The sequence below is a fragment of the Chiroxiphia lanceolata genome, chromosome 4 (assembly GCF_009829145.1).
Source record: "Chiroxiphia lanceolata isolate bChiLan1 chromosome 4, bChiLan1.pri, whole genome shotgun sequence".
Lineage (NCBI taxonomy): Eukaryota > Metazoa > Chordata > Aves > Passeriformes > Pipridae > Chiroxiphia > Chiroxiphia lanceolata.
In genome coordinates this window covers 72,062,991-72,087,870 of record NC_045640.1, presented here as the reverse complement: position 1 = coordinate 72,087,870, position 24,880 = coordinate 72,062,991, and the positions used below count along the sequence as shown (strand labels likewise).

The 24,880-nt window shown below is 40.5% G+C and overlaps 1 protein-coding gene across 12 annotated transcripts in view; it reads left to right on the top strand.

Annotated features, from left to right (window-relative positions):
* LOC116785433 (bifunctional heparan sulfate N-deacetylase/N-sulfotransferase 3) overlaps window positions 1-24,880 on the top strand; it is a 214,030-nt gene that overhangs the window by 137,856 nt on the left and 51,294 nt on the right. Inside the window, exon 1 of one of the 12 annotated variants that reach the window (XM_032684915.1) lies at window positions 12,759-12,777. The exons of the other annotated variants lie outside the window; for them this stretch is intronic. The gene's annotated coding sequence lies outside the window, so the exon portion shown is untranslated. Of the gene's footprint in view, window positions 1-12,758; window positions 12,778-24,880 lie in introns of those variants that run through there. 12 annotated transcript variants of the gene reach the window in all.

The window sequence follows — 24,880 nt, the reverse complement described above, 5'->3', positions numbered from 1 at the left end:
AAGCCACCTGGAAATGTAGCCCCAAGCTCTCTGATAGTGTCTGTGTGTTAACATCCAGGATCCTCAGTATTTTAAATGTGCTTTATCACATTGGATTAAAAAATTATCATCTCTGCCCATTGGAGAATGGTGTCATCATGCTCTAGTTAAAACCTTTGTGCATGTGATATATAAATTACCAGAAAATTCAACAGACTTCATGTGGCAACAGCTGCCCTTGTTATGATGCCAGTGTTAGCGATATGAAAAGTAGAGAAATGAGAGTGAAGAAAAAAATCTAAATTAATGGGGGAAGGGAGGCAAGTGGAATCACTGCAAGATTTGTCTTTCTGAAAACTGCCTGATTGCTTTTCAGTTCTATCCTCTTTTTTTTCCTGTTGACAAGCAAAGCTTGGGAATAATAAGTGCTGCATGAATTAAATCCATCACACTTGACTGACTGGATACCATGTACTGGATCTTCAAACCAATTTGGTTCTATCAGTGTGCCACTATTGATTTCAGTGCTTTGACAGAAAATAGCAGAGAGACAAATGAAGGGAGGTGGTGTCTTACAAACATTTTTTGTGATATGTAAGCTATAGCCAGTAGCTAATGCAATGCCAGATTTCCTCTGTCTAAGGTACCACTGAGCCTGGTTCCATACAGCTCAGTCAATAATGTTAAATATGTCTCTGTTGATGGTGCACACTGTTCTTTTGTGTCTCTTTAAGAAAGGATTATTGACAGCAGAACAGGAGGGTAGTTATTCTTGTCCACCTACACCATGTCTGTTCCAGAGCATCACCAGCTCCCCCTTCCTAGTACAGCCGTGCTCTGTCAGACATCCCAGTCATGGACTCGGAGGAGGATGGAAATTGTGCCATTGAAAAGGAAATCAGCAAAGATGGTCTTTCACCAGTTGCTGTTTATGTCACTCTGGTTTTAATTCTCAGACAAGTACTAGCTTTGGAAGGTTCTAAAAAGCATTTTATTTTCTTTCCCTCTTCTCTTTTTTTCTGACATTTGTCTCTTCCATTTTACTTTGTGTAAGAAAGATTAAATCCTGTCCCCAGCTGGACCTAGGAAAAGAACTGGGACCAAAATTCTGGCTTGTACAGGGAGTAGTGGGGATTCCTGATGGAACACTGGGGGGCTAATTGTTTTTTTGCTGCTGAGATGCATAATGAAGTAGCAAATGTTGAATATTCCATGGAGTGCACTGAGATTGTTCCTGGTGAGGCTGGTAAGGGAGTGGGAGGGTTCAGCTGAAGTTTTGCTGTTTGTTTTGTGCCACACTCAGGTGTGACACACAACCTTTCTGCCTTGTCATGCATCTCTTCCCATTATCAATCCTCTGGGGCAGGACTGTTTCTCCTGTGCTTGTCTAGGACTTGGAATAAAGCTTTCCTGAGGGATCTGCAGAAGGCACTGTAATTCAAATCATCAGTGCTGAGAAGGGAGTTGTGTAGGAATGGCTGTGCCAGGCAGGTGCCCTAAATGGAGCTCAGCACCTCCTGTGTGTAGGCAGGAGAATGAAGAAGTTTCATCCCATGCTGCAGTCTCCTCTCAGGTCTCTAGACTTCCTTTTGATTATGATCAAAGCATAACATACAGTTATATGATTTCTCTGTGTATAACTGAAATCCGGTTGGGTTATTCCCTGTTAATGTCTGTAGCATATCTTACCTGAATGTTTGAGATTATTTTGGATAAACTCTGCATTTTGTCAAGGGTAAATACATGGGAATGTGTGCAGCAGTCACTGTTTCCCAAAACATGTGACATTTTCTAGAGATGGCTCTATTAGGGAGAAATGTTAAGCCTTAAGATTTTCTTTCTCCTGAGGGAAAAAAACTTAAAATATCTTTCTACTGTCCAAAGCACTACACAGCCTGAAAAATAGACAACAATAACTAATTGTTCCATTTAATAACATGCTGTAATAATCAAGGACAGATCTGATTACTAAGCCTTTCACTTTTTGAAGTGGAAGTTCCTTATTAACATAGGAGTCTGCTCTAAAAACTCGTTTCTGTAGTATCAGTTTACGGTAACTGCTCACAACTTCTGAGTGATGTGTTGTAGAAAAGCATCGCAGACCTCCCGAGCAGGTACAGCTTAATTTAACTGTGGTGGCTGTTCAGGAATGCACAGTGTTGAAGTGTGTAAAGGAGTTCAAGTCCCTTCCTTTTATATGATACAGAAAATGTTTCATTGCCATATAAAAGGCCCGTTTCAGGGCTGTTGTTTCAGCTCCTTTACAACACACCTGTGGCACAAGGGCAGGTTTGGGCTCCTTGGAGACAGTTTGTTTCCCCTTTAATAATTGCTGACACCACAAGGCAAAAGTGTCCCTCCCAAGTACTCTTAGGGATCAGACTTAATTCCCAAATCCTTTCTAGGGTAGCAGCTTCCAAAGTGTGTGGTGGCTCTTGGAGGTGATGAGCCAATGAGACTGTGTCTGACAGGAATTCTTCCTCCTCCATCAGACCTATCCCATACAGTCAGAGTCAGATTCTCAGTCTGTCTAGGAGGCTCTTTGGAAAGGTGGGATCTCTTTTTCAGCCCAGCACTGCAAGACAGCCCAGACAGCTTGTGGGTAAAAGGTTAAGAATTAAGAAAGGCAATAAAAGCTGTGGTAAAATGTGGAAAAGTTTAAAAATACTTTCCCACATGGTTTCTACTTTAAAATTGTCTGTGTACTTAGTTTTAGGATGTTGGGGTGTGCTTCATTGACAAAAGTACTTTTTTCTTTTAAACATTCTCCGAATTGAGACAAGTTCATTATTTCAGGCCAGGTAACAGTTGCCTTTTGTTTGAGGAGTTATGGACCCCTGTGTCATAACAGTCCTTAGACAACTTGATGCATTTTCAACTTAACATTTTCAACATGAATCTCCTTCTATTTTAATATTGTCTTTAAAAAATGGGGATTTCTTCAGCCTCTACCAGTTATTGTGGTGGCTGCCCTAGGTTGGAGGCATTTACCTTCACTGAATTAAGAAAGTGCTTCCACCTTCAAGAGCAAAGTGACAGAAAGGAGCTCTCAGCATGTCTGGTTCCAGTAAAGAAAACAAGCAAATAGAAACAAAGACAGTTTCACTTACAGAACAACTGTTCCTAAGACGTGAATAAAACTGTTTGAATTTCCAGTAATGTATATATAACATATTCCTGTCATCTGCAGCATATTGGTAGGAAACCTTAAACAGCAGATGTTCCGTGGGACTTCTACACTGAAGTCCAATCTATATAGGAGACAGAACTTATAATGAGACATAATGTAGTTGTGAGACAAGACTCAGAGGCAATTTCCTGCAAGAGAGTGTGAGATTTAATCACTTTGGGCTACTTCTGCAGCTACTGCTGAGGCACCTTAGTTACTCTGTCAGAGAGGGAGAGGCTTGTCAAGATTGTAAGCAAACGGAATTGCTGCCAGCCATTTACTCACAGACAACAGATGATTCTCACAGACCATTTGTTTTATTTCTGTGCATTTTGTCTTGTGCTTTGCTGTCTCTGTAAAATCCACGGCCTTTTATGTTAGGACAACAGGACATTAGCAATTATGGCTGTTAAATCGCTCCACACACAAGCAAAGCCCCCTCTCTGCCACGTTACTCATCAGCTCAGTTGGTTATTATCTCTATCAGTTCTAAAAGTTTTGATTCTAATGGCTTTAATTACCTCGGGGAAGTCATTTTGCAGTTCTTGATTGATAAAAGTAGTTGTTCAGCTACTTGAAGTAGCCAGTCTTGTAAATATTAGGCCCAATTAGCATTCTTGTTGTCAGCCTCAGCCAACACTGTGCAGCAGCGTGAAGGAAGAGCGATCCCTGGCAGATGATCAGCCAGGTAATTACTCAGGTAGTTCCTGGGCAGTCATTCCTAGTCCATGGAATGTCTACCCAGCAGCCCTCGGACCATCCTGCCAACCTCCATGCTGTGCAGTGGCTGCCACTCCTCACCAACATTTATCCAGCCTTCCCCATCCTGTTGAGATTATTTGCAGCCCACAGGCCCCATCTGATTTCTGGGTTGATTGCACAGATTGTAACTCAGGGCAGATTTGGCAGAGGGAGGTAAGGCAAGGAGAGACAGATGGGGGAGAATGTCATTGACCCAGTTGCCTTGTCTGAACTAGGTGGAAAATGATATCCTTGTCCCATCACTCTACACATATCAAACAAATTTAGTATTCCTATATGAGGTCTGTGGCATGATTTCCACCGCCCAGGGATGAGTGTTCCTGAGGCAAATGCCATTCTCTATAATCATTTGCAGCAAGCCTCCCTGTCACCACCTTTGAGTTTCCTTCCCAGTACCTCCAGCCAAGCATCTTCCCCAGCTCTAGAAGTGGGTAAGGGATGTAAAATGGTTTTATTGAAATACCACAGCTATTATCAAGAGCATGACCATATTCCAGGTGATTAGCAACCTGCAGACTGCTTAGTCTTAGCCAGGGCCATGACATAAAGGAGAATAAAAAATGGAAAAATGTTAGGTTTCCATGGCAGTGCATCGGGAATATCGTCACCAGTTTCAGTGCAGACCATGTGGGAAGGAGGAAAATATGGTCTAAAGGATTATGGCTAGAGAAAGGAGGGAGGGTGGGTGGCATGGAGACCCCATTTGCCAGAAAACATGAGGCACCACATTTTCCTTTTAAAGCAATAATTTTCATGAGAAACTTCAGCTCTCAGAGATTTGTTCTCAGAGATGTAAATGTGCATTAAGAATGTGGGGGCAGCATTCAAATGCAGAAATCAAAGTCCTCAAAATGGAGGGAAATCGGTGGTGGCAAAGGGCTATTGAGTTGGCAGGGTATCCATATTTTATCAAGGTAGGGTTTTGTGATTGATTCTTTTTTTTATTTCATTTTTAACAAAGGAAAGGAAATGCTATTACAATAATTCACACTCAGAAGTGTATTTTCCCCATTGCATTTAATGCAATTTCATTAAGTTAGCACAGCCCAAATTAAAATGTGAACAATATACTTGTTTAATATATCAAAAGCAAATTAAGTCTGGATTTGAAAAGGTGTTAAAGCTTTTCCTTTCATAAAATAAGATTAGTTCTAATTTGTCTCCGAAGTTTAAACTGAAATGAATTTATTGTTGAAATATAAACCAATAGCTTAATCCAAGCTTAATATAGTTAACAGTGAGGAAATTTCATAAGGTTCAAATGAATATTGTTATTATGCTTACAAGCTGAGGGAAAAATTAGCAGAGCACTGCTGAAATTACTAAAGCTACAATGGGTAACCACTTTGAAGTTTATGGCCATGGGAGAGGCCAGGAAAAGGGAAATAAATACACAGGAAATGTTCATCTTTCAGAACTTACACAGATAAATTTTCCCAGGTGTTTAAAGTGGGACATGAATATTTTGAGGATGTTATCTGAGGTCCAGTATGGGGTGTAAATACTGACTAGCGCTGCAGTGATGTCTTATCTGAGAGTGACAAATTCTCTCTTCCAGTGTTTGCATTCTTCTGTTTCTGTTCTTCATAGCATGTAATGAATGAGTTTACCGAGCCTAATGTGCACACAATTGGCAAACACAGTATATAAGCATTTGTCTAAATGGCTGAAAACCAATTTTGAGTTTGGAAATGTGACTATTTGTTTAAGAAGGTAATTCAGTTTTAATGGAAAACCACCATACAGGCTGTCAAAACCAAATGACAGAATACAAAGGGAAACCATCAGACACCTAAACAAGCAGCCTGGTTTAGAAAATGCTGAAATGTGATCATTAGGTCACTCTGTTGGGCAGCTAATGCTGAATTTAATCCTAAATTTTAGGCATCTGTTTTTTTTGAAAGGTTTGCTCTCTCAGCCTCAGTTTTTCTTTTGGTGGAGTAGGGATACTTCCTCTCCTTGCAGAGATGGTCACAGGATTGCTTCTTTTCACACTGCTTTGTATGTGGAAAGTCCTATAAAGGCATTATGTGAACATTCCAGAGAGCTCTAGTGTTATCCTATCACCCACTCACAAAGCCAAGTAATGGATAATTGGGTTCCTACTTACCTTCACTGGAGAAGAGATTTCTCATTTAACTCTATCCATAGAAAGATTAGTAGTCCATGTTGCTCCAGGAGAATAAAGTTGCACAGGACAGGAGAAGTGAATAATAGTGAGTGTAAAGCCATGGTTGTAAACCCGTAGATCTGTTGCAATGAAGAAGTTTCAGAGGATGAAATATCCTCTCTAACTTTTATGGTCATACTTGGAATTCAGTACATGGAGAGACACATTACTCTGGGTCACGTGAAGCAGAGTAAAACAGCCCATTAATTGCATCAGAAGTTGACTTCATATATTCACACCTGTCATGTGAAGACAGATGGAGACTCTCCTGTGAGAGCAGAGCCAGTGGAAAGGCAGCTGGAACTCACCATGCCTTCCATGACCTCTTTGGGTTAATAAGCACCACTTATTGTACCCATCAAAGATTATCCTTGGTTGGTTTGGTTGGTTTGTTACAGCACTGGTGTGTTTGCTGGGTGCACACAAGATTTTTTACCACATTAAGCTTCTATTTCAATGCAATCCACTTTTTCTTTTTAACTTTGTAAAAATTTGGCCAAAGAGGAAGGTTGGAAATTAAGTTTTGTTTTGTGCATATGCCAAGGTCACAGTCACGTGCACAGAGGTGAGGAGCTGTTAACTCCTTTGGTTGCCATGGCCCATGACACAACTGAACAGGTATTCCCACTGGGAATCTTCTGATTCAGCAGGTACTAGACCTAACTTTAAAAAAAAATAATGTTTTCTGAAGACCCAGAGATGGCTTATTCGCTGCCTCTCTCAGGCAGAATTTTGTTGCAAGAGATTAATTAGTTCTGAAACTCTTAACTGCTTTCTTTGTCATCTTTTATCTGGGAAGCACATGGAAAAAGCCTTAGCCAGCTTCCAGACAAGGTTAGTGCTTTTCAGCTGTGCTGTGACAGAGCCTAAGAATGGTTTTTTCCACAGCTGCACAATATTTCTAAACTATTCTCTGTATTTATCTGCAGTGACCTTCCAAAAGTAACCTGCCCTTATGGCTACAAAGCTTAATTACTGTAATCTTGCTTTAGTTTTGCTTCCACGGGGGTGTCTGTGCTCTAGAGTAGCATTTATCAGCACACTCATTCCTTGGAATAAACTGATGTGGTGGGATCCCATAGAGTGCTGTCTGCCTGCAGTGTGTCAGGTAGACTGGAGCTTGCCCTGTTAATTTTTAAAAGCTGTAACAGAGAGCCAATATTACATTGCAAGGCTACCCTTTTGCAGCACCTCCCTAAAAGTTCTCATTGTTTTGATACTTTCCATATTTCTCAGGTTTCCACTGTCCTTGCTGGAGCAACCAGTTCCCCGTTGCTGCAGGAATGTCAAAAAAGTGATATTCTTCTGGATATTTCTGTTTATTTTGAAATCAGTGGAGGGAAACATTTCACATTATGTCCCCACAGACCCAGCTGGACTTCTCTAAAGACCTGGTTTTTTTCCTTTCTCCTTTCCAGGTCTTTACTTTGCAGCCACTCCCCTGCATTGTTTACCAGTTTTAAAATAATCCTTGTCAGTCTCTGAAGTGCAACCAAACTATTTTTTTCAGTGGCATAATAGCAAACCCTTAAATAACTGGTATATTGTATTGGTGATGAGAACAGAAAGCATTTACATAGAGAACAGCTTGCCAAACCCAGCAAATTCTTCTACAGTCAAGAGAAAAATAAAGCCTCTTGATTCTCCTAGCACAGATTTTAATGATTATTTGATATAAATACTTTCAAGAAGACTGTAGGAAAAACATTGCTTGTAATCATCTCATAATGGAAGAACATTGGTATGGGTCAGGCAATGTCAGGAAGGATGGGGATATATATATATATATATCAGTAGACTGCAAAGGTCAGCAAGGTAGAAAATACATACAGGATGTGGCCTGTTTAATATCCATGGTTAGGGACAAGTAGTCAAATTTAGGCTTTACATTGCCATTGCCACAGATGTCTGAGCCTTGCTAGGGAAAAATAAGCATGTTTTATCCACCAGGTACAAGTGTGAACCAGTTCCTGATTTCCAGACCTCCCAGGATTGAATTATACTGCTGTTTTTCAGTAGTAAACTTTTCAAATTTATGAACCAGGCAAGCTTAAACGACACTGTAAAGGAAATAAATGAGATATTTTTCCAATTAAACAAAATTACTTCTTTAAGTCATTGTTTTAAGAGATCTGTCATTGTGTTGCAAGGATGGAGAGGAGGATGCTTCATCATAAAGAAATACTAAAAAAAGCTGCAATTTGGAGAAGGGGAAAAAGAACATTAATAAAATTTGTAGGTGGTACTGAGATGACAGGTGCTATAAACACTACAGGAATAGAGACATAATAGAACAAAATAGTGCCTACTGAGACAAGGATATGCAGTGGAAATGCAAAATGAGAATCAACTTGAAAAAAATGCAGAGAGGTGTCTCCTGGGGAAATGACTCCTGAGCGCACCCTTTCAATGAGCAGGAGAAAATTGGGAAATGGTAGTGATTAAAGAGACCCCGGGGTGAGGCTTGTCAGAGAATCAGACAGCAGCAGCAGGATGATCTGGATAAAGGAAGGGGCAGTTTTAGGATACATCACGTTCCCAGTGTGGTCTCTCCCTGGTGCAGAGTTTCGGTGTTGGGGCTGACTGATGTCAGGAACAGTTGGTGCTGGGTTTCTGTGCTGCCTGGGAGGCCTTTTTCTGCTTTACTGCAGCCCTGAGTTTCACACCTGCTGGTTGATGAAAATAGAGATTAATTTCTCGTGATGTGACACACAACAACAAGTTTCCTAATTACTATTTTCAATCAAATCGTCGTGATTTTCCTATGAGAAGAGGAATAATTAAAAGAAGTAGAGGCCTGAACTGCATTGCTTTTAAGTGTATTCAGTTAGTACTTCAGTCTGGGAGGAGAGCAATCATTTCTCTTTGTCTTCTGATGGAAAACTTCCTCCTTCCTCCTCACTTCACAATTTTTAGGAATAAAATTTTAGTGTTATAAACGAGAAATTGTCTCAATAGTAAAGAATTGCAATCACCAGTATTCTCATGCAAGACCAAGGCTGACATACACTGATTCACTATAAAGGGCTGGATGCACAAGCACCAGATCCATGCCTTTATACCAACAGACTCCCTGGTCTCCAGTGGGAAAGAAATCAGGTTACAAATGGAGTTAAAGAACCACTCAAATGTCATCCCAGCACTTTATTTTCAACCCTTGCAGTGGCTGGGGAATCCTGGGCCAAAGGCTGTTAAAATGCATTAGGTCAGGGGGGTACTTGAGCATGTGCCTAATGCTGAACATGAGTCCGTGTTGGACCCTGGGTGATGATCTGCTGCATCGAGGGCTCATCCATAGAGTGATCACCTGTAGCTTCACAAGGAGCATCCAGGGAAAAACAGACATCAACAACCTGCCCAAATAAAAATCTGCCACCCCCAAAAGTGTATTTCTTTTCCTTGACAAAAAGTTTGCAGTCTCTTTCAGAGGAAGTAAAAAGCAATTTAAATACCACCTGTGACTAGTGGCTTCTTAAGCTTACAAAGTGCAGAAAAAATGAGTATGTAAACATTTAATTTTTACTTTCTTCTTCACCTGGGGCTGTCACAGCCCAAATGATACCAGGGAGCCTGTTCCACTGAGCTTGGCAAAGATGTTACTCATCAGGAAGTTCAAGGTCAGTGCTCAGAGTTCTGAGAGCTGCATGTCCTTATCTCTAACTTATGCTCAGTTTTTATCCTGCAGTGAAAAAGAGCCTGTCTGCACATCCAGTTTACGGTTTTTTTCTTTCTTTGTTTCACACTGGGGCAAAAAAAGAGGCTCCAACCCAAATTTTAGTCCCAAGTATCTTGATCTAAATCTCTGCCACAATAAGTGGAGTCACTTTGGAAGAATATCTTTCCATGGTGTTGTCCCGTTATGGATTTATGCTTCCCTGCCATTTGTGTCACTCATCCCACCACGTGTCCTGTGATGTCTGTCACTCACAGAAGGAGAACAGCAGCTCCCTGTATATCCTGAGTGAGCAACATGACATTCAGTGGATTTTTAATTAGATAATGCAGTTCATGGAAGAGCTGTGAGCCACAGCTGATAAGTGAATGTAAAGTACAGCCCTTGCTCTTTTAATCCTGCCTGCTTATTTTACATGAGAACAGAGTCTTTGGAAGTGCCATACTGGAAGCTCATTATACAAGAGGAATAAAATTGAGCTCCTTGTTTTTATGTTACTTTTGTTGGAGGCATATCCATATAGGGATCTCAACTCTAAAGAAGCCTTAATGTAAAAGAAAGAAACAATGGGATCAGTGACAAGCCTAATTGGCTTTTTCAGATGTTTAAAACATGAGCCAGCACATTCATGCATGTGATGTACATGAGAAGAGTTTCTGGTAGAGCTATGGGAAAGGTCTTGTAATGGCACACTGAATATGTGTGGATTTCCAGGGTTTGGTTTCAGGCTAAGACATGAAGTTATAGTAAATAGCCCACAGTAGTTATTAATTCCAGTAGAACAAGGAGCATGATGCATCTGCAGTGGTGGTGGTGAGTTTTGCTCTAGTCCACAGGAGAGGTGGATAACAGTGCAATGTTGTCCCTAATGAAATAATTTGTCTGGTACCCACTTGCTTTCCCCAACAGCCTCTGCTGTATCTCCCTGTCAGCAGAGATTCTTACTTGAACCACCACATTTCTTTTTTCTTGCTGGTTTTTTGTATCCTGAGCACATTTCTGGAGCTTTGTTGTACCCTGATTGCTTCGTGTGTGCTGGTTTGCAGCTTACCTTGAAAAAGGTTTGTTTACTGTTGCAGAGTAGCCTCCAAATTTAAGCCACCACAGCCCCGACAAACATTAATTTCACTTGCCAGTGTTTACTTTTAATTTTTCTTGTTTTTCTGTGTCAAGTTCCCTTAGTATAACAGTACTTGAGCAGTGGGGAATTTGACATTTGCTCACTGGCACACAGAAATTCCAATCAACTTCAGTGGATTTTAGATTTACAGTTGCCATAGGGAAGAATCAGATGCAGCAAAGGTGGTTCAAACTGTAAGCAAATCAGTTATTCGATAATATCCCACTCTTTATTCTCAAACACAGTTATTCTGACTGCAGTTTGGGTGCAGGAGCATAGCATTTGGGAAAATATGACTGTGTGCTATTTGAAAACAGTGATTTGGAAGCAGACATATATATTCATTCTTTTATCCATCAGGACAGTTTAATTAGATTGAGGTGTACTTTTTAATGAGGTTCCTTGCCACATAATTGGTTAACAGACCACATTGGTGAGTTTGTTTGATTAATGGGAAAAAAACTTCATTACTTAAACCAAGCTGTGTCCTGGGTGCTCCCTGAGCAGTGCCTGAAGTGCTGAGTTGGATCCAGCAATCCTGAGAAAGGTCACAAACCCGTTTCCAGAGCCCTGGTCTGAAGCCTGTTAGAAATTCTGCTCCACTCTGCTTTTATTGCACATTAGTTTTAATAGGATATTATTGGTTTGTGAATACCCTTTTCCCAGATGCTGCTACAATGTAGTTTTTATTGCATAGCAGTTTTAATGTGATTTTACTGCTTTATAAATACACTTTTCACCATTCTTGCCTTGCTACCATGGCTGTACCAATATGTTTGCACATTAACATTACTGCTGTCTTAAAATCAAGGTTAAAGCAATCACAGCAAGGCTTTGCAGAAGGAATGATAATTGAAAATGCACCTAGCAGGATGCTCTTGATATTCTATAAACAAACAAAGCAGAATCTTTATTCATTATTTATCACTTGTTCTTTGTGACATTTCTTTACAAGATGTATCTTTTTCCTTTCACAGAGCTGAGCCAAAACATATGTCGGGCCAGATGCATACATTTACCTCTCTTCCTTTTCTCCCACCCTGAATCACAATCAATTAGATTTTCCCCAAAGTATGTTTTCCTTATGAATTTACCATATTTGCAGAGTGTACCACACAGAGATTTTTAAATATTGGCACAAGGATTTGATGCCTTAATGTTCTATTGGTGCTCTGGTGTTCCAAGATGTATTAAAAAATGTCTGTCAGTCAAATTTTCTGACACAAAATGTTAGGCTTCTGGGTAGAAATAATCTGGATCTCCTGACTTAAACACCTGTGTCCCCCATGGTTGTGGTTTAGTGTTCTCTTTGCAACTGATAGGCTGGAGAGCACCTCTTTTCACAGGATACAGGTGCACAGTCCTGTTTTTTACAGTTTTATGCATATTTGTGAAGTAGTTCCAACTCTTTTGCATCTCTATTAACGGCTGTAGATATTTCCCTCTGGTCATCATGGGTTTGAATCTTTATGTCTTTAGCAAGTCATATGAATTTTCTGTACTGTAACCTGCAATTTGTGCTGGTGTCTATCTAGTCCTCTTTTATTCCATCCCTAGATTTAGAAATAGGCTTTGTTTTTATTGTTGCCTCTGTTTCTGTACCAAACCAGAAGTTGCCTGAAGTTCTCTTCCTTCTTCACGGTATGGTTTTGATTTTAAATAAATTTTATTCATATTCTTCTGCATGACTTGTCTTCACATTCCATCTCTATCATATTTTCTCCTGGTTTGGAAAGTTAACCCCTTTGAAGTACAGATGTGTGTGTGTTTTGGTTGGAATGCTTCTCTGTTCTCTCACGCTGGACCTGGAAGGGTCAAGATCCCTGTTCCTCAGACAACACCCAGTGTCCAGTGATTTATCCAATGCCCTCCATCATCTCCAAGCCACAGCAGACTTATTCCAGGTGGGCTGTGGTACCTTTTCTGTCAGAAAGACCCTTACTGAAGTCAGTGGAAAAGTGCCTGCTGACTTGATTAAGGTCTGTGTTTAAATTTATTTTCGGAACACCAAACTGTTTTCTTTTTACCTGCCTTAAAAAACCAAAAAAGATAAATGATCTTTCAGAACAAAATTGTTTTCATGTTCTTTTTTCTCTTTCTTTTATTGCATTTGATTGGGATACAGCTTTGCAATTCTGTGCAGAGCAGTGTCTCCCTGTCCTTTGCTCTTTCTTGCATCTTGCAGCACACTGGCATAATTCAATAAGGTTCTGCTATGTACATATCTTCTGATCTGCCAAGAAACTAATTTAATTCCAAATTAACTGCTCTCAAAAGTATTTTTTTCCTTCTTCATTTTAACACATTGCAAGGCTACAAGTAACTGTAGTCCAATTTTAATGAGAAGAGTTGAAGAGATACCATAGATAAATGTTAGCACACGTCAGAACATCTTAATTTCTGAGGCTGTGATTCTGACTTAGGGCCAGCTTTGGGTATTGCCAGGTAGGCAGGAGAGGATCCCAGGAATAGGGATGCTTCAAGGTTTAGTGAGGAAGGAGGGCATTACTGAGATCCCATCCACATTCATAAATTCTGTCCAAAACCCCACCCCATTGATCTTCCCCTGAGCTTCCTTAACCCACAGTCCTCCAACTTCTCGGATCCTCCCACTTCATCCACTTCAGTTATGTTTTCCTTAATTTTACCTGCACTGCTTGGAAGCATTACAGTTACTCCAGCCAGGTTTCTTTGCCTGCCCTCAGTGTGTTTGTATTTATCCCTTCCCTGATATTTGCATTCTCCAGTAGACACAGCCAGGTTTGTCCTGTGTTTGTCAAGCAGTTACCAAAGTGAAGGGCTTCAATGTCAAGGGCTTACAGGAAATAATTTTGGCAATAAATATTAGGATAAAATGTTCAAATATTTCAACACCAAGATTTTTTTTTTAACTCTAACCTCATTATGAGCCTAAACACGAGCATTTCAACAAGATTTTACTCAAAGGTTCGCTGTCATATTCAGTAGGGGTGAGGCCAAACAATCAGGGCATCCACACACAACTTCATTGGAATGGTCACGTGTTCTGTTCTGGTGTTCTGCAAAATCCAACATTCCATCAAGTTGGAAAGGTAGAATTTTATACTGTGCAATAAAGGAAATATCACCGTGCACATCCTTATTAGCACATGAATATAAGAACTGATTTAAGTTCTATTCATGGCATGAAAGTACCTGGGATATTGAACAGCAATAAAGTTGGTATTTCCTAAATCTTTCTATGCTGACCTTAGCTCTGAGTTGTATATTTCAGAATCAAACCTATACCTGTCAGCTGGTTTGTATCTTATGTAGAGTGCACATCCCTGTGTCTATATTAAAAATAAACCCAAAAGAAATAGCTTTTTGACCTTGAGTGAATTATTTCAAACTGGCTTAGAGAAAGTAGGAGGAGTTATTTCACAGCTGCATCCCCATGTGTACTGTTTCCACAGATTTCCCCCCAAACAGTGACATGAAATAAATTATTTTTAATGAGATATATAGCTCCATGGATGTGAACAAAGACTCTCTTAGGTATTCATCATAACAAAACCCTGGAACTTTGCAGGAATTTCCCTTTTTGAAGTGGACTGTTCTTCAGGCTGCTCTTGAATATAGGTCAAGTATCAACCAGAAGAAAAGAGTGAGCAGCTTCAAGTTATGTATTATTTACATATTTACATTTATGTGTTATGGAGGTCAAGAGAAGAATAATAAATCTCTTCATTTTTTTACTCTTCCCTCAAATTCTTCAAAGGGAGGAGAAAATAGGATTTGGGGTTGGTTATGGTTTTCTGTGTTTGGGTTGTTTCTGCTGACTGTGGTTTAGTCTGATTGCTTCTGCCTACAGTGGATTGAAACTAAGGCAAAGCTTCATTAGCATCACGACATGTACTTGTGCTTAAGTTCCATAATTCTTTCAGGTCTGACAAAAGAAAAGACATGCTTTTTTGGTCACAGGGATAGAAAACTAATTAAGTTTTCTTTGAAAATGACGGCAAGCTTCTCTGAAATGAGATTTTTTTTTTTTCCCAGCTTTGAATTATTTCCAATTCTGGTATAGTCTAAAAGTTACAGACCAAGAAGACTGAACCAAGCAGAGCAGAACATTCTTGTAAGAACATCTACTGTGCCTCAGAGATTTGTTTGTATATCTGAGGGTAACATATTTTGTACTTACTCTGGCCCCAGCATCACAGACTGCATTTAAAGCAAAGCAACTTGTAAAACTCGGAGGCTGCCAAGGTTGGCTAGAGCTGTCACAGAAACCCATCCAGTGGTACCTGAGAGCAGAGAGGCTGTATGGCTGCTCACCCAGCACCAGTCTAACTTCAAGTGTGAGTTAGAAACACCGGGGTTTGGGCTTTAACCATACCAGCTCTCAGCAGGGTGAAGGGCTCTGCAGCCAAAGACCTGCAGGTTGTGTATTCCTGCACTCTGAAGCATAAATAAACTGCAGGAAGCACCACAGGTAATTAGCCTCTAAAAACGCCATTAGGAAGAAAAGGAGAGAAAAGTTTGATGATTTTCTAGGGCTCAACCCTGCAGTAACTATGGCAATATTGTCATTAAAATCACCCTTTTTTTGCTTTGTTGAAAAAGGTCTATGGGAGGAAGATAATAATGTAAGAAAAGGTAAAGCACATATGAGGAGAACTAATTTGTCTTCAAGGAAGTCAAGCAAGTCAAACAATTATCTCACAGTGACTTTTGAGAATCTACAAAAGTGGAGTTTAAGGTATTTGTGACAGAACACCCACAGAGCAGCAGCAAGTGTAGAGTAAATCCTTTGGTTTTACAGAACTGCTGAAGGCTGAGGTTGGAAGGCACCTCTGGGGGTCACCTTGTCCAGCCCCCCTGCTCGAGCAAGGTCACCCACAGCAGGCTGCCCAGGTCCTTGAACACCTCCAAGCATGGAGACTCCACAGCCTCTCTGAGCACCCTCTGCCAGTGCTCAGTCACCCTCAGAGTGAGAAAGTGTTGTCTGATGCTCAGAGGGAACCTCCCATGTTTCAGTGTGTGCCCATTGCCTCTGATCCCTTGGACACTATTTATAGACAGGTGTGTCTCAGATGAGGCAATCTGTGCATCAAAGAACTGGAGGAAGAGATTAGGAGCAAAGATTAATCTGCCTTATTGGTGGCCCAAGTGTGATAGACAGAGAGAACCATAGCAGCATTTCCATCCAGCACAATTCCTGTGTAGCTCTTACAGCTCACAAGGGTCAATTTGGATTTCCTCACTTCAAGATTACCCCCCTCCATCCGTTCACCCAGCCTGTCCCTGCAGTACAGTCCAGCTTCACTCAACAGATCCAGTGTCACTGGGTCCCTGCTATTCTGGACTTTGCTTACTCCTGTTGCTTTATGACCCTTTACATCTGTGTCCAAGCTTTGTATTTTTGAGTCTCACTGCCTTCATTTAAAAGAGGAATAGAGAATGTAGTAATATATCTTGCTACTTGGAAATCCCACAAAGGAAAACTTATTTCTTGTAGAAGTAAATGAAATTCAGCAGCAACATGGATGTAGGCTCTGCTCATTCTCAAAAGAAATCTCGTCCTGGATTTCTCCCATTGGAGGAGATATTGAAAATGAGCCTTTAAGACTTGATCTTCAGTCTCATGGACTGACTGGAGTACAGGAAAGGTTTCATTATGCAGGAATATTTGGATAAGGCTTAGTAGATGTTTTTCAGCCACTTGACACAACAGGTAGTCTTTCTTTTGTGCACTACACTGTGTAAAAGCTACAAAGAATGAGGAAAATTCTGGGAATTTGGGGGGGGGCAGGGGAGCTCATTTTTCATCTGAAAATGGTGAGTGACAGCAAAATGCAAACTTTGTGAAAAAGGTGATACTGAAGCACCTGATGTTTTTATTCGCTTTCATTTAGCAAGGTGGCAGTAACTATTACAAATGTTGGAGAAGTGCACATTATGAAGCACAAAAGGGGCATTTTTGAACAAAGACACATTATGCCGATAATGTTCCTGCCTTGTAATAGGATCAAAGGAAAGGTCGTGTGTTTTTTGATGAACAAGTGCAGAAGTCCTTCACCTCAATCAGGAGAGGCTGATTGATGAGTCCTGGAGACAAAGTAGTTGCGGAAGGGTTTGAGGATGTTTTCCAGGAAATGGGACTGGTTTCTGAGTACCAGCTTTCGTATCTGAAAGTTAGCAATAAACACATGCATGCAGATCACTGTCAAGGTGGTTGCATCACTTTGTTCTTAGCTCAGCAATAGTTTTCAAGGCTCTTTTCAATAGTTTTAGTTTGGAAAGGAAGAAATAGTATCAGATGCTGTGACTTTAAAAACTCATCATTGCAAGCACAGAGGCCTTTCTGGTGTGTGTCCTTTTTCTTGTACTTTATCCATCATGTCCCCATCTGTGAGACTGTGCTGTTACACACAGTCCCTTGGAGGGGGGAGTAGAACAGAGCTGAGTTCTTGTATTGACACTGAGCATTGAATGATCTCTGGACACCCACTGGAGAGCTCACATGAGGTGTGAGTGTACCCAGAACTCCAGCCGATAGAGCACTTCTCCCTCTTGTACACAATAAAGCACAAGTGGCAGTTCAGAACATGTATAATTACGAGTAACAGAAGAGGAGACATCACTCCTGAAATCCTGCTGCTCCTGGTCTGCAGCCGAAGGAATGAGTTTAACCGAACAGGCACTGTAATTTAAATACCTATTTTGTCCCCAGCTGTCTGAGCATGAGGTGGCAGGAGGGTTAATGTGATTTAGTTCTCCCAGTTCTCCTATAAGAATACTGCCTAAGCTGTCAATTTAATGCTGAAGTAACTTGAGTGTCCAACATGGTGATAATTTCCCAGCTCCTCAATAAGTATCAGCTTTTTCCTTTCTTAGTTTCATAAAATAGTTTTAAAGACAAAGCTCCTGGTAACTGTCTGATTTCAAACAGAAAACGAATGTACTCTGTTAATGACTAGGGAGATAAAAAATATTTCATATTCTATCTACCCTATGAAAATTAACACTGCATTATACTGACTCCTGGCTTGATTTAACAATTTGAATTATTGGCTGTTATGTTGGATTTCTACTCTTCTATTCTTTGACTTGGTAGAAGGTGTATTGTAAATGGCACATCTAATTAAAAAAAAAAAAAAGGAAAAGCTTGTGTGGACAACAACATGAACAAGAAAATGCTTCAGAATTCAATTAAGGCTGAAAGACAAAATGTTGCACTAGGGAATGTCTGCTGCAGAACCAGGGGGATGTTTTCTGTGCAGTGGTTCTTTGAAGAATACAGGAGTTGTCATCACGCTCCTTAGGTCGTGTTGGAAACGCAGCCTCACGATTATATGGGAAAATGTTATTCTTTTTATTTAAAGGATAGGAAAAGTGATGTGATTCCTTGTTTTTAAAGCAAAGACCCATATAACTGGGTGTCTCAAGGGCATCATTACACTCACAGAGCTTTTCGCTTCTAGAGCTGATGTTTCAAGCTGGCGTATGTCCACACCATTTGGAAATCACCACCATCTGAGACCTGGTCCTACGTTTCTTGGCATGCAAAAAATCCTCTTAAGTCAGTAGTAGCTTTGTATGCAGAAGGAATTCATAATAAACCTTTCTTAATTGCTATTCAGTGGCTTTTGTGAAGCAAGAGTTCTCAGTTCAGTTCCCAATGGATGCCTTTGGCAGGAAAAGCATCCAGCACCACCACAGCCAGTTTTTTTTAATACCTAAGATGGGATACAGCGAAGGAGCAGGTACCTGCTGGCTGTGACCCTGAAATCACAGAGTATTGCCTCCTGCAAAGGAAGCTGTGCTGAGAAAAATAAGAATATAGACTACAATTTAAAAGCTTTACAAAAAAATCAAACCTATTGAAAAGCATTTTAATATTCTGGTCTGAGAACTAAGGGGTAGGGACATTCTTCATTACTCTGCCAGTTCTAGAAGAAGAGTTCTAGAAATGCTTGTGTAAAGACTGATTTATTAAGAACTGCAAAGTAGCTTGTCTCAAACAAGTGCTGTCACTGTGTTACCTTTGGAAGAAGGAGCTTGAAAATGGATTTTTTTCAGTGTTTACCTGAGCAGAGAATAACATACTGTGAGATGGGGCAAATTAAATTTGAGTTTGATCACTTCATATTGAAAACTGAAGAAAATGAAAGGAGAAGGGGAAAAATTAGCTTGTCTGGTATTAATTTATTGCTTTGTTGGTTTGAGCAGTAGGCAATACATCTGTGCAATGACTTAAGGACAAACTATGTTGGGCCTTTTCTGATAGCAAGTGAACACATATCAACAATTCGTACTTTTTCAAATACAGATTTTCTCTAGAAGAAAGCATCAATTCTATACTGTAGCTGTCTATACATAGTCTATACTGTGACTTCTCACAAGATGCAGACCCTCAGCTTTCTGTCAAATGTCAACAAAGTTAAATCCTTGCTCTCTATATAAACCCAGGGATTTGTCCCTCAGAAGTGGCTACAAAGGCACAGAGTGTAGCGTGTACAATGTGATGATGGAAGGAAAGAGGGAGAGGATTAATGCTTTTGCTTAAATAACAGTGTCAACATCTGGCAGAAGTTGGGAAATGACATCTGTCATAGAACACAAGAGCAGAATCATTTGTGAGTAAGGGCTAGGACAGGAGCTGTATCCTGCAGCTGTGGCAGTCTGCTAGGGAGGGAACTGCTCCTTCAGGGCCATGTGTCCTGTGTGTGGCACAGCAGAGAGCACCAAGTGGAAAAAGGTGACAGCATCCTAAAATATATTTGCACAAGGCATGAGATTGAGCACCAGAATCTACAAAGATGGATTTTTCAGGAGAATGTGTCCCTGTCCAGCCCAGTAATTCATCTTCATCTGATAAGATATAGAGCACAGCAAGTGTGCATAAATCATTCCTTGTTTGTTCTATTTGCACTGTACGTGGTTGGGATTAGAGTACTTCGGACACTCTTTATGTCAAAGAGGAGAAAGATTGCAGTGTTAAGATAAAGAAGGAGAATGGTCCTTTGCTACAGGCAAAACATGAACCTCCATCAGTCTGCAGTCTGGAACAAGCTTCGAACAGCAAATAGTGTTTGGAAGAGCAAAAACACTACTTCTACCCAAATACGTAAAAAGCAATGTCCTGTACTAATTGAGAAGGTCTGATAGTGCCCCACAGTGAAAAATGCCTGACACAAAAATGGACTGAGGTGGGAGCTCCTCAGCAGGAAAAAGAGCTCTTTAGTTCTTTTGCTGGCTGTGGAGCTCCCTCATAGTGAACCTGGACCTTTTCTTTGAACTCGGGATGCCTCAGCCTTCCCAGGAGCCTCCTGTGTCCAGACCTCTGGATCTGAACTTGCTCCAGAGACTTACTCCTGTGTGTACAGTCAAGTGCACACTCGATTTCTCTGCAGGATCAAGACTTTAAACACTATCCAGGTGATTCCAAATCGTGTTGTAAACACAAGGCAGTCGTTAGAGAATCACAGTAGCGTTGTCATGCAGCAGAAATACCGGCTGTGCTCCCCCTGCTGAACTGAAGGGTGGTGGGAGCATCATTTACTGTTCACGTGTCTATGTAATCACAATGCACAGGACACTTTGTGGGCAGAATGGGCAGGGAAACGTATCCAGATTTTGTGGGACTCAGCTTAGTTCTGCTTCCGTGCCCCGTCCGTGGAGTCCGCGGCCCAGAAGGCGCCATGTGCAAGGGCTGTGGCACACATTGGGTAAATGAAATGAAACGGTAAGGCTGACATGTGGGGCGATGCAAAAACGTCATTTTCTAGGCACAGCTCCTAGGAAACTTCACAGGGAATTACATACAAAATTTGTGGCATTATAAAGCATTATAATTCACTGCTATTACATGGCCACCAGCTGCCAGCTTAAACCTACTGCAATTTCTGCTCTAGAACAACACAGGCTGAAAGGTAGAATTAAACTCCTTGTGACAGAAGCCACCTTTGTCATATATTTGCACAATATCTGGTGCAGTGGGGCACTAATAACAATAGGAAATCTCAGCTTTTAGTTTTAATCTTCAGTCCGTCTGGGTTAGCATTTACCTTTAAGGTGACTTAACATTTTGCATGTAATTACAGTCTCTGGATCTTTGAAAAGAACTGTTTCTCTTGAGTTTTCTGAATGGAATAAAATACTCTTATTAGCCTGTAACCTTTTTTAAATCCCTCTCCCATATGGTATTCCTGTGGCATCACATATTACAATATAGGATAATACCCTGGATAATATGTGCTACCATGAATATATTTGCTTGATGAAAACAGGGTAATTAAGATCTCTGAGCATGGTGCATGTCTACATATGGGCAACCTATTGGCATAATTCCTTACGATTAAATCAAAATAATATATGACAAACTTAAGAGTTCTAGCGGCTTATCTGATATTTTAATCCACTTCATGTTTGGGGAGAACTGAAATATTAATAAGCAGAAAAATAAAGTATTCAAATTAATTCTAGCAGGAAAGAGAACAATTTCCTCCTCTTTTTTTTCTTTACCTGTTGACTTCTGGGACAGATGACAAGCTGATACATTTCCCTGGAGGCAAACATCTTGTGTTCCAGAATACAAGCTTTCATTAAAAAATGATGACTGGGAAGGAGATGTTCATATTCATGTGAACAGAATGCAGGTGCTCTTCTTCACTGGTGAGAAACAACCAGTGTGACAAACCAACCCCTGCAGCTGTACCAGCTGTAGCAGCTTCAACGTCAACAAGGAGGATTTACTGTCAGTGTTCCTGTTGTTGTTATCTCCCAGCACAATAAAAAATAGGGGGTCACTGGGATCAATAAGATCCTCTTAAGTCATCAAGCCCAATCCAGCACTTTGATGAATAATGGGTGGTGGTCACTCAGGCTCCAGCTCAGAGTTAACTCTGCTTTATGCCCTCTCTGCTCACAGAATGGGTCTGCTTCATTCTGATGATTTAAGAGCTGCTTCTAATTTCCAGCTTAACTTCATGCACCACTTTCCCCCAGTCATTATTATGCCAAAAATCTTTTTTGTCTAAAATACTTGTTAGCTACCGCTGCGTGTTTGTCTGTCCCCCTCACGTGCTGCACCTACATCACCTCAACCTCCACCTCGAGTATCGTACAGCAGGCTGCGTGTTCCCCCAGTCATGGTAACAGCTCTTCTCTCCACCTCTTCCACTTTGTACCCTTTCCCTGAACTTTAACCAGCGTTCCAGGTGAGGATTTACCTCAGCTTTATGCAATAGCATCAACACTTCCAATATTTCCCCCTCTTCTTTTCCTCTGCAGGCACTGCTTGTGGTATTTTCTAGACACATCCCCTTGGCAGCTGACAGCCATTCTCTAACTTTGAGTAGTACCCACGTCCTTTCTCACCTCAGTGATTTCCAGCTGATGAGCTCTCAGTTTGGAGCAGACAGTCCTGTCATTGATCCTGTGGTGTGTTACCTTGCATGCTGAATAACTTCCCACTCTGCAGACTCCTCTGCTTATTGCTCTTTGTTTGCTGCCTCCAAGGGCGCAGGGAAGCTGGGCTGCGCTTTGGGTGCTGTGTGTTCAAGGAGCACGGAAGGCAGGAAGAATTTATTTATGTAGAAATAAGGGAAGAGCGCGAGGAAGTTGAAGGCAGTGCTGAAGAATGCTGCTTTTGTTTACAAAAAAAATTAACTCAATTAGCCGTGTTCTCCAGAGTTGCTTTTGCTGAGGGAAAGGAAAGATGAAATTATGATGATTTTCCCAGCTGACTGTGAATGACATTCTGCTTTGGGAAGCATTTGCTTGACTGAAGCACTCGGTATAGCAATTTAATGTTTTCTCTCTTTGCCAACACTTTTTTTGAACTTTTCCTTTGTTATTGACGGGGGAAAATTAACTGATTTTAGGGTAAGAATGCCAGTTCCTCTTAGCCCAGAGTGTGCCCTATTTTATTACATATCCTAAAATCAATTTTTAACAGCAGTTTTAATTCCATATTACTTTCTTTAAAAGGGCAAGGATGCTTTACAGTGTTTATTCTGCTTATAACAACTTGGTTTCTTTCTAATTCTCCTCCATCCCCATTATTGCTTTCCTGTAACCAATTTCAATATTGCTAAGGAGCTTTCACTCAAATTGACATACATTCAAAACAACTCACTAAAATTAATACATTCTGAATCTATGCTGCTATTTTTTTGCATATTTATTAACTTGGAACCCATGAACCTGATACAATGGGAAGGAAGAGTCTTTCCTCCCTTTTCATAAGCAAATTTGCTGGTAAATTGCGACAGAAAATGCTCAATCCTCCTCATTAATGGATCTGTCTTACACTTCACATGGCATGTGACTTGAGCAGTAAAGGGTGGTTTTTCAGCTTAGAACAGACATTCCTAATGACTTGCTGAGCTTCTTGAATTCCAAAGCTGCCCATTTGATCATTGTACAAAGATGACAATTGTCTCAATACCCTGATTAACATGGAACAAAACATATTTATAACAATAGTTTATTCTAAGCCTAGAGATAAAACTGCCTTTCTGCTGCCAAGTAGTCATCACCCACAGCATGTAATTAGCAACTTGCCTTCCACTGGCTTGAAAGATATTACTACAATGTATGCAGATAGTGGGATTGTTTTTTTAGGCTAAGGTATTGAAAATTAAATAGAAAGTACTGAAAAGAAACAATAAATGTGCTTTCCATCTGAAAGCTAGTGGCTTTTTAGAGAAAATCCATAAGCGTGGCTGGCTTCCTGTATTGTTTCCTACAGAATAGTCATTAAACACTTCACAGATGAAGGGTATTGTAATAACAATAATAGAACAATGTAGCTCAGTTATGAACTTGAACAGTGTTGGGGTTTTTGTCTTCTCTGAGATAGCCTTTTAGCTGATTATGTTTTTACCACAAGTCAAAATCTTAGGCCACATTTTTGTCTTCATTATATAGACGAAATTTGTAAAGAAAACATTTTCCAGTTTAACAAGTTTCTGATTAATCCAGAAAGCATTAAGAATCTACAGTAACTTTGCCTTTTGACTAGTAGCATTTGTAATAGCTTTAAAAAAGTAATAATGAAATTACTAATGACAGGCACTTGCTGAGATGCTCCTTGTTTTCAAATACCTGTAATACCTCACTGTAATGGCTTCCTGCAAGACGATGGCAACAAAAATAATACAAATAATGATCAGTGTTGGGTTAAAAGATGTACCTAAACTTTGGAATGGCAGGACTGGATAAAATATTTCTGTGTTAATTGAAAACTGTTGTTATTACAAGTAACTCTCCACAGTTACTGGAGAGTTACTTGACTTGTGGAGTTGATGCCCAAGGTAATCAATCTGTCCATCTTAATAGATGCAATTTGTGGTGGGAGTTGTAGTAATAAACACTATAACAAAAATGCCTAAATTCTGCACAGATTTCAGCAGGACCAAGTGTTCGTTTGCAGACTTAGAACCATGCAATAATTAGGACTATTTCTTGCCTGAAAGAGGTAAGACCCTGAGAAAAGGTAGAATTCAGTTCCTTTGAGAAAGATAGAGTGTTGGTTATGGAAAAGGAGGAAGCACCATCTGAAGACTTGAATTTGAAGAAAAATATGAATGAGAAAAAGAGCATTCACATGTAGAGGCCAGCAGTAAGAAAGGCAAAAAGCTGAGGCATTAGTTCATGGTGCAGCAAGAGCTGTGCAGTTGTCTAGATGTGCCTCTCTTTTGCCTACAGTTCAGTAGACTGCCATCTTCCTCCTCCCTAATCTCTTGACTGTATTTAGTACTCATTTACCTGTTTTTTGTGAGCTTTTATAGGCCACAGATCTTGGCCAGAAGCACAGTCAGCAGTGTCTTAAGATGTACTGCTCAAAGAACGGCTAAGACATCGTGCCCAGTTCACGCCACAGTGATAGCTCAAGAGCAAAAGACTGAAAAGTAGCACCAAGAAGGTTGAAAGCTGTTAATACTCCTGCCAGAAGCGCTCGGTGCTGCAGCTGCTGACGTGCAGTGCTGCAGCCCTCAGCTGTGAGATGTCTGGCACATCTCTGTGAGCATCCAAGTG